At 37.1% G+C, this 7,629-nt stretch overlaps 1 pseudogene; it reads right to left on the bottom strand.

Moving 5' to 3' along the window:
* Nucleotides 1-1,565: 1,565 nt before the first annotated feature.
* Nucleotides 1,566-2,939, bottom strand: LOC144240556 (endoribonuclease Dicer pseudogene; annotated as a pseudogene).
* Nucleotides 2,940-7,629: the final 4,690 nt, after the last annotated feature.

The raw sequence follows: 7,629 nt of genomic DNA, 5'->3' as shown, positions 1-7,629 counted from the left end.
ACCGACTCAATGACAAATACATATATGAGGAGAATGGTTTATGTGCCTATACACCTGAGTGTTTATGCCCCAGCTGGAGCTGCATTTCATGGGCTACATGGGAAAAAAGAAGGCACAACAGTGCTCCATCAGAAGGGGGCTGCTACATCAGGTTGTCAATCAAAGGCTTGTAACCCTTTACCATCATTACCCCAGGAGATTCTAAATGGCATTGGGGCATCCGAATTGGCATCTGGATCTATGGTGAGGGAGAGATCCAGGAACTGTCCTGTATTTCAAGAGTCACTATAGCCCATCCAGCCATGCTCCATCATGTCTTTTACTCCTTCTACGAAGAACTAAGAAGCAGCTCCCTCCCCCGCCCCACTTCCATTTCAGTCACAGCAAGGAACTTGTTTCTAGCCCTGTCAGAGACTATAGCCCAGACTCTAAAGATCTCTTCTTGCTATGCATATGGGGGAACCAACATGGGGAATCAGTGGCCATGAGAGGCTAGAGAATTAGATCCCCATGAACCTTATACACCAGTTACTATGTATATGAATCTTTTGCCTAACATATTTTCTTGATTAAAAAAAAAGTCAACACAAAAAGTTCTAGGGCAGCATATAATCCTCTATCAAGCCCCTTGCTTATAAGAACCAAGAAAACCTTAGGTCTGAATTTTGCTATATGTTTCCTATTTTCTATATCTCTGGAAAAAAAAATCTCATCTCAGGATCCCACTGGCATAGTTTACCACTCAGTGGAGAAACAGCTATAACGACTCCAATGAAAAATCAAAAAAGAAGATGATACAGGTCACAGTCACTGTTAGGAGCCCTACTCTTGCAGGCAACGCAGGTTTATAGTATCAATCAAGATTCCCTGACAGAGTTTTCATTACTGATGCTACCTTTGGTATTGCTATGGCCTTCATTGCTAGGGAACTACCCAGTCAAAACCATTTTCTGAAGGAATGGCCTGGTATCAGTGCTGAATCATGACCTGGAAAGAGTAGTTATATTATTCAATACTTCCCAAAGGCTTCAAATCCAGGTTCTTTCAGCTCAGTCAGATTTAAAAAAAAAAAAAAAGTGTTCAGAATAGGAGATGTCAATTTAAGATGACCTCAAATAAAGGCTTTGTGTGCCATGGTGTTTTAACAGTTGATATTTTTAGGACTCTCAACCCTTCTAAATCTTATGAGGAAACAATGCCATAGTAAGAAATCTGGGGACATAAAACTTATTTCAAGGAAGCAGAAAACCTTTTCTCAAAACTGTATCTAAAGGAAATTTACATTAAAACAAAAGTGGGTAAATAAAATTATAACTGCAGTAGTTACCTTATAAAAATTTAGGTAAAATTTGTTGATTATAGATCCATTGTAGCTGTAAGAACTTTTTCACTTTTTTAAAAATACATATGTTAAACGTTTTATTCTGTAGTCCATCTTGTTATCAAACTTTAAATTCTGTCTTCGATTCATTCCACTCACTACCGATTTTAAATCAATCCTTTTCAACTTAAATATTTTCCCCCTCCATTCTGCTTTTTGCTTTTTTTCATTTTAAAAAGGGGTTTCAGCTGTTGGGAACCTGAGGTTGATTGGCCTTGAGGCTGAGAAGGGCTCTTCTTGCTGCTCCCGATTTGGCAATCCTGTAGCTTTGGCCACGCCCTTAAATGTCCCCTTGCCTTCCAATTCCACTGTGACTCTGACCTTACCATAGTAAGTTCTCTCAGCTGGGCTAAATTTGGCAGTTTCTGGTTCCATTTCAAGCAATTCTCGCACAGGGGAACGGGGCACATTTGTAGAAAATTTTTCTGTCAGCAGCAGCATCATAGGATAATACACCTGCTAGACCTTCTCCAGGGACATCCCACTGTCCATGTAAATGGCACCAGCAAGTGTCTCGAAAATGTCCCCCATGACCTTTGGACATCCTCCTCAGACCTCCTAAGCTCCGGGTCCATGCCCTGCATCTCGTTCTTTCCAGCTGGCATTGCACGAAGTCGTCGATGACGTGGAAGAGCTCAGGGGAAGTGGTACTCGACTGCCAGCAACGCGGAGATGGTGGTGTTGACCAGCGCGGACAGCAGGTGGTCAGGACGCCTGGGGAGTGCTGCCGGGGTCTTGGTAAAGGTGCTTGGTTATGAGGTAGTCCAAAATCGCATCTCCCAGGAACTCCAGGCACTGGTACCAATCAGTAATAGTATTTAGTGGTAGGAGGCATGTGTAAGAGCCTGTAGAACGTAAGCCTTATTCTTGAACCTGTAGTTGATTTTCTTTCCGTAATTCTCGAAACCCGGTATCGGGTGACTCAGTATTTTGTCTGCGTCTGGATGATCAAACGTACACCTCGGGGGAACCTTCAAACAACAATACTGCAGGTCTTTCGACACCACGGAGCACGAGCTGGACACCGAGGCCACTGCCCAGCCCCCTGAAAGGGCCTTTCGTTGGCTGCTGGAAGTCTCCCTGGCGGGGCTGTGGCCCCTTCCCGGTCAGTCCTTTTCATTCCTGGGAGCCCCTTCAGCCCCAAGGAGGAGAGGAAGAGCTGGTTAAGTAGCAGCCCAGCGGGGCCTGCACACAGTCGGCTATGCTCTTGTCCGCAATGCACTGCTCCGTGTGCAGGTCGTAGGAAATGGACTGCTTCCCCGTGTCAACAGCACAGTGTTCTTCCGACGGAGTCCAGAACTAGGATCCAGGTAGCACACAGCATCCCAGGAGCTATAGTCAAAGTCCTCGAATCTGATGAGAACGGCCCACTTCCTAAGGAGGACTTTCTGGCCATTTTCCCATTTGAATGCAGATACAGTGGTGCCCAAAGGAGACAGATTCTCTTGACGAAGGCTTCTGATCCCATTAACATGTTGTCTCTGAACTTGATGTGTTCCTGATCACACTCCAGGAAACCATCCTCACGATCGGCAACCTCTTTTGGAGAATTCCACATCAGATCCTCCTCTTCCTCCTCCTCTTCCTCTTCCTCCTCCTCTTCCTCTTCCTCCAGGTCCTGGTCCAGCTTGTCATTAGCTAAATATTAAAAAAACTAAAATCACATTTAAAAACATCTGTGCTCTCTGATCCTATAATTATTTAACATGAAACATGTTTCCATCTCATGGTTTATATTTTACCATGAAATTGTCCACTCTGCCTCCTTTCCCAGCACAGAAATAATCATAATCATAAGGAATCATTAACAATTAGTCATCTGATAACCAGAATTTAAAAGAACATAAAACATTTGGCAGTACTGAAATTCAAACATTTATTTTTTTTTTAAATTTATTTTTAGTTTTTGAGAGAGAAAGAGAGAGAGAGTACACAAGCAGAGGAGGGGCAGAGGGAGAAAAAGGGACAAAGTCTTAAACAAGCTCCCCACTCAGCACAGAGCCCAACATGGGGGCTCTATCTCATAACCATGAGATGATGACCTGAGCAGATTAAGTCAGATGCTTAACCAACTGAGCCATCCAGGCAGCTGCATACACTTTTTCATATAAATCATGAACATTTGCAACTCAACGAATAATTCCTAACATGTGATTACATTTAATGACATTTTAAAAGTCCCATTTGAATTTATATAATAGTCACAAAACAACCTCATAGACCAAGACATTCTGATTAAAAGGCATCTCTCATTAGAGCCTCTGAATTTTAGTTTTTACAGCCAGGAAACTTTTAATTTGACAAGCCATAACTTTACATAGGCACAAAGCTAGTTTTTCTTCCATTTTTATTTTTTCAAAAAGATCAAAATGATATCTGAAAATCATGGCTATTTAGTGTATTTCTTTCATTAATGTAGTTGAAAAACTAAGCAAGTATCATGGAGAAATAAAATCAGAGAAAAATTTCACAACTGCCCAACTTTTAGCATATGAATAAAATTTTAAAATGATGTATATTCGAATAATTATAATAGTGTGAAAATTCTTTACTTCAGAACAGATTGAAATTTATTCAATAAAATGAACTAGTTTCTGAATTTTGTTTATGTTTATGTCTTTAACATATATTTTTTCTTTGGCTTCTCTTTCAATGTTTCTAAAAAATGAAAATGTTTATTTTTTCCCCCCAAAATGTTGAAAAATAAAAAGAAATTTGCAGATTCAAAAGTTTAAAAGGAATTTCTAATTATATAAGACCCCCAAACCTGGGGAAATAAAAATGTTTTTAATAAAACTCAAATATTAACTAGGTCACTGGTATAAACTCTTTATTAATATTCACTCATAAGTTATATTAATACTATGGTATTGGTAATTTGGAAGAAGCATAAATAAAATATTCTGGTCCAGCAAAGTGAAAAAAAATATTTGGACAAATAAAATATTTAGTCCTGAACAAATTAATGTATAATATCAAAGTTAAAAATACTATCATGAAACTTAAATTAGTCATTCTTCTGATGTATTTTTCTAAATGGCCACAAAAGCGGTTTATTTACTTCTGAGAAAAAGAGAGAAGCAGAGAAAGAGGGAGACATAAGATCCAAATCAGGCTCTGTATTATCAGCACAGAGCCCAACAAGGGCCGGAACTCACAAACCATGAGCTCATAACCTGAGCTGAACTTGGAGGCTTAACTTAATGAGCCACCGAGGAGCCCTCAGAAGTTATTTTAAAGTAAACTAGAAATAGATCCAAGAAATTTAAGTTCAACTGTGAAGTGGATTCAGTTTTGCAAATTTTCTTCTATGCTTACCTTGCTGTATTAATGTTCTTCCCACTCCTAATTTCTCTAGTGATGCTAATCAAATTCTCAAGTTAGGTGACGTTAATAAAAATGTGCTTATATAGCAGGCAGGCCCTCCCAATTTCTCACTGCACTGCTCTTTCTTAATGAAACAAAACTAACTTTCTTTTACACAAATCACAAAGGTGGCAAGACTGTCACTAAAAATGCTTTGTATGGCAGAAATGTTAAAGGTGTATCTTTCTGTGAAATAAATGATTTTAATAGTCTTATTTTAAACTTAATTTTTTATCACTATGCTTTTTTTCCTCATATCCTAAAACCCTACTTTGTCACATGGGTAAAAATATGCTCCTGTTTAACTATGCATGGTTATCGTTTTGTACAAAGTGTGTGTCACCACAAAATAATTTTATATTGTGCCACAAATTTTTCCTGGGATATTTATTATAGAAGTGATCATTTGTAGAGATATAATTCCCAGCCAGCAGCTCTGGATACTTCTGGTAATTTGGGTGGCTGCAGAAGGAGAATAATCAGCCAAAAAGAAGAGATTTATCTTTTGCAAATAATTCATTATAAAAAAACAGATGCCACCCATATATCAACCTAACATATATTGTGCTTTATGGATTTCATCCATATCTCTCTTGCTTAGGGAGTCTTGACTCCCTCTTTATAGTCCTTTTAGACGTTTTGAAGATAGATTTAAATCATAACAAATGAGGCTTACTAGTTAATGTAACAAATTTTAGATCCAGTGATTAGTAATATACATATAAACACATGTAGATGATTGGGTAATTGAGAGATATTTTATATTGAAATTCTTGTGATAAAAACCTTTTTAAAAAGGTCTCACTGAATGATTCCACAGTAATAAAAAATACTTTTTTGAAAATTTATAAATTAACTTCAGCCAACTCTGAAATATTTCACTTTTTTTCCATTAGAAGGAGATACTACTGTTCTTTTTTTTTTTTTTAAATGCATGATACCTATACATGTACTGCCTCATAGAGATATATTTCTCTGCGGTTATTTTCCTGAAAAGCAAATTGTGCCAAATGGGGTGAATATGGAAGGTTTGTTGACATTTCATCTTAAAATCATTTTATGATACCTGTTTTATAGAACATTCAAATATGTCCCAATGCATCTTGTATACTGACAATATATTTTTAATATTTTGCTTTTTTTAATGTTTTATTTATTTCTAGGAGAGAGAGAGACAGCGTGAGCAGGGGAGGGTCAGAGAGAGAGGGAGTCACAGACTGAAACAGGCTCCAGGCTCTGAGCTGGCAGTCAGCACAGAGCCCGACGCGGGGCCCGAACCCACGAACCGCGAGATCATGACCTAAGCGAAAGTCGGACGCTTAACCGACTAAGCCACCCAGGCGCCCCTTTAATATTTTGCTTTTAAAATATTTTAATGGAATGCACATTAGGTGCATTAGTTTAGACTAAGTCTAGCATCTTATATACTCTTGGAATTTAAATATATATGAAGGTAGGTTTAATATATAAATGCTTAAAATGTGCTAACAGTTTTACATGCATATTGGATTCTAATAATTCTATGAAGTATTATGCCAAGCTTATAAATAAGGACATTAACCAAACTTTCTGATGGAGGAAAGCTTGGATTCACTTTGAATTTAACCACAAAGCACATTCTTTTGTTGCCACTTTTACCTCAATATAAAATAAAGTTGCTTGGAGACATTCATGATAAGGATTCTTGATATATACACAAACCCCTATTCTTATATCATTCACTATGTTACTGTTAACATTTAACGTATTTTGGGACAGTTACATATCAGTACAAATAGGTCAACTTCACTGTTAGATTGTTGTGTAATATCCACAGGATGACTATAGTTTAATCCATTTAGTCTAAAATTGATGCATGTTTATATAGCTGTTTCTAATTTTTCTCTATCACAAGCAATGTCTCAACAAATATTCTTATACATAGTAATTTGGGCATATGTGCAAGTATATTTGTAGGATAAATCCTTGAAAGGATAACTTCTGGGTTAAGCTAGTTGTGTATATTTATATTGATATCTAGGGCCAAACTAGCATTCACAAGTGCTTTAACAATTATATCTTCCTAAAAATTATTTGAATGTGGAAACCTATTCACATTCTGGTGGCTGAGTATATTAGCAAACATTTATTTTTAACTTGGTCAATATCAATTAAAAAGAAAAAAAAAGGAGGGGGCATCAGGGTGGCTCAGTCTGTTAAGCATAGGATTCTTGGTTTCAGATCAGGTCAAGATCCACGGTTTGTGGATCAAGCCCTGCATCAGACTTTGCACTACCAACACAGAGCCTGCTTGGGATTCTCTCTCTCCCTCTCTTTCTGTCCCTCTGCTGTTTACATTCACTCTGTTTCTCTCAAAATAAATTTAAAAAAAGAAAAAAACAAGGAAATGTTACCCATCTTACACTTAATAACAATTACCATTCATAACAAATGAAGTAGAATCTATAAGTAAAGATTCTTTATTAATTATAACTGATAGAGCCATTGTTGTGAAACTTCCAAGTTACATGGCATTTAAATCATGAAGCTGTCTTAATAACATTCAGAAATTTAGTAAGATTTAAGCATAGGTAAAGATATTTAATCTTTGGTAAAGGTAATTTTTATGATTCAATAAACTTATCTAGCATGGAGTAAACTTGAAAATACATTTTCCCAACATACTATTTGTAAATGACAGAATAATTAGCCTAGTGATTGAGTTAGAAAACTCTAAGGGCTAACATATGAGACACACTTTTACTCCATTTCTACCAAAGCTCACAGTATCAAAACAAAGACTGCCCATTTCATGAAATGTTAAAGTTTGTATCACCTAAATTGTCTTCTTTAATAATTTTTAACAATACTTTGTGAAGAAGATAGACTAATGTTTGAAAATG

This window comes from Crocuta crocuta, unplaced genomic scaffold (assembly GCF_008692635.1).
Source record: "Crocuta crocuta isolate KB4526 unplaced genomic scaffold, BGI_CrCroc_1.0 scaffold6, whole genome shotgun sequence".
Classification (NCBI taxonomy): Eukaryota; Metazoa; Chordata; class Mammalia; order Carnivora; family Hyaenidae; genus Crocuta; species Crocuta crocuta.
This window is presented reverse-complemented; position numbering and strand designations above follow the sequence as displayed.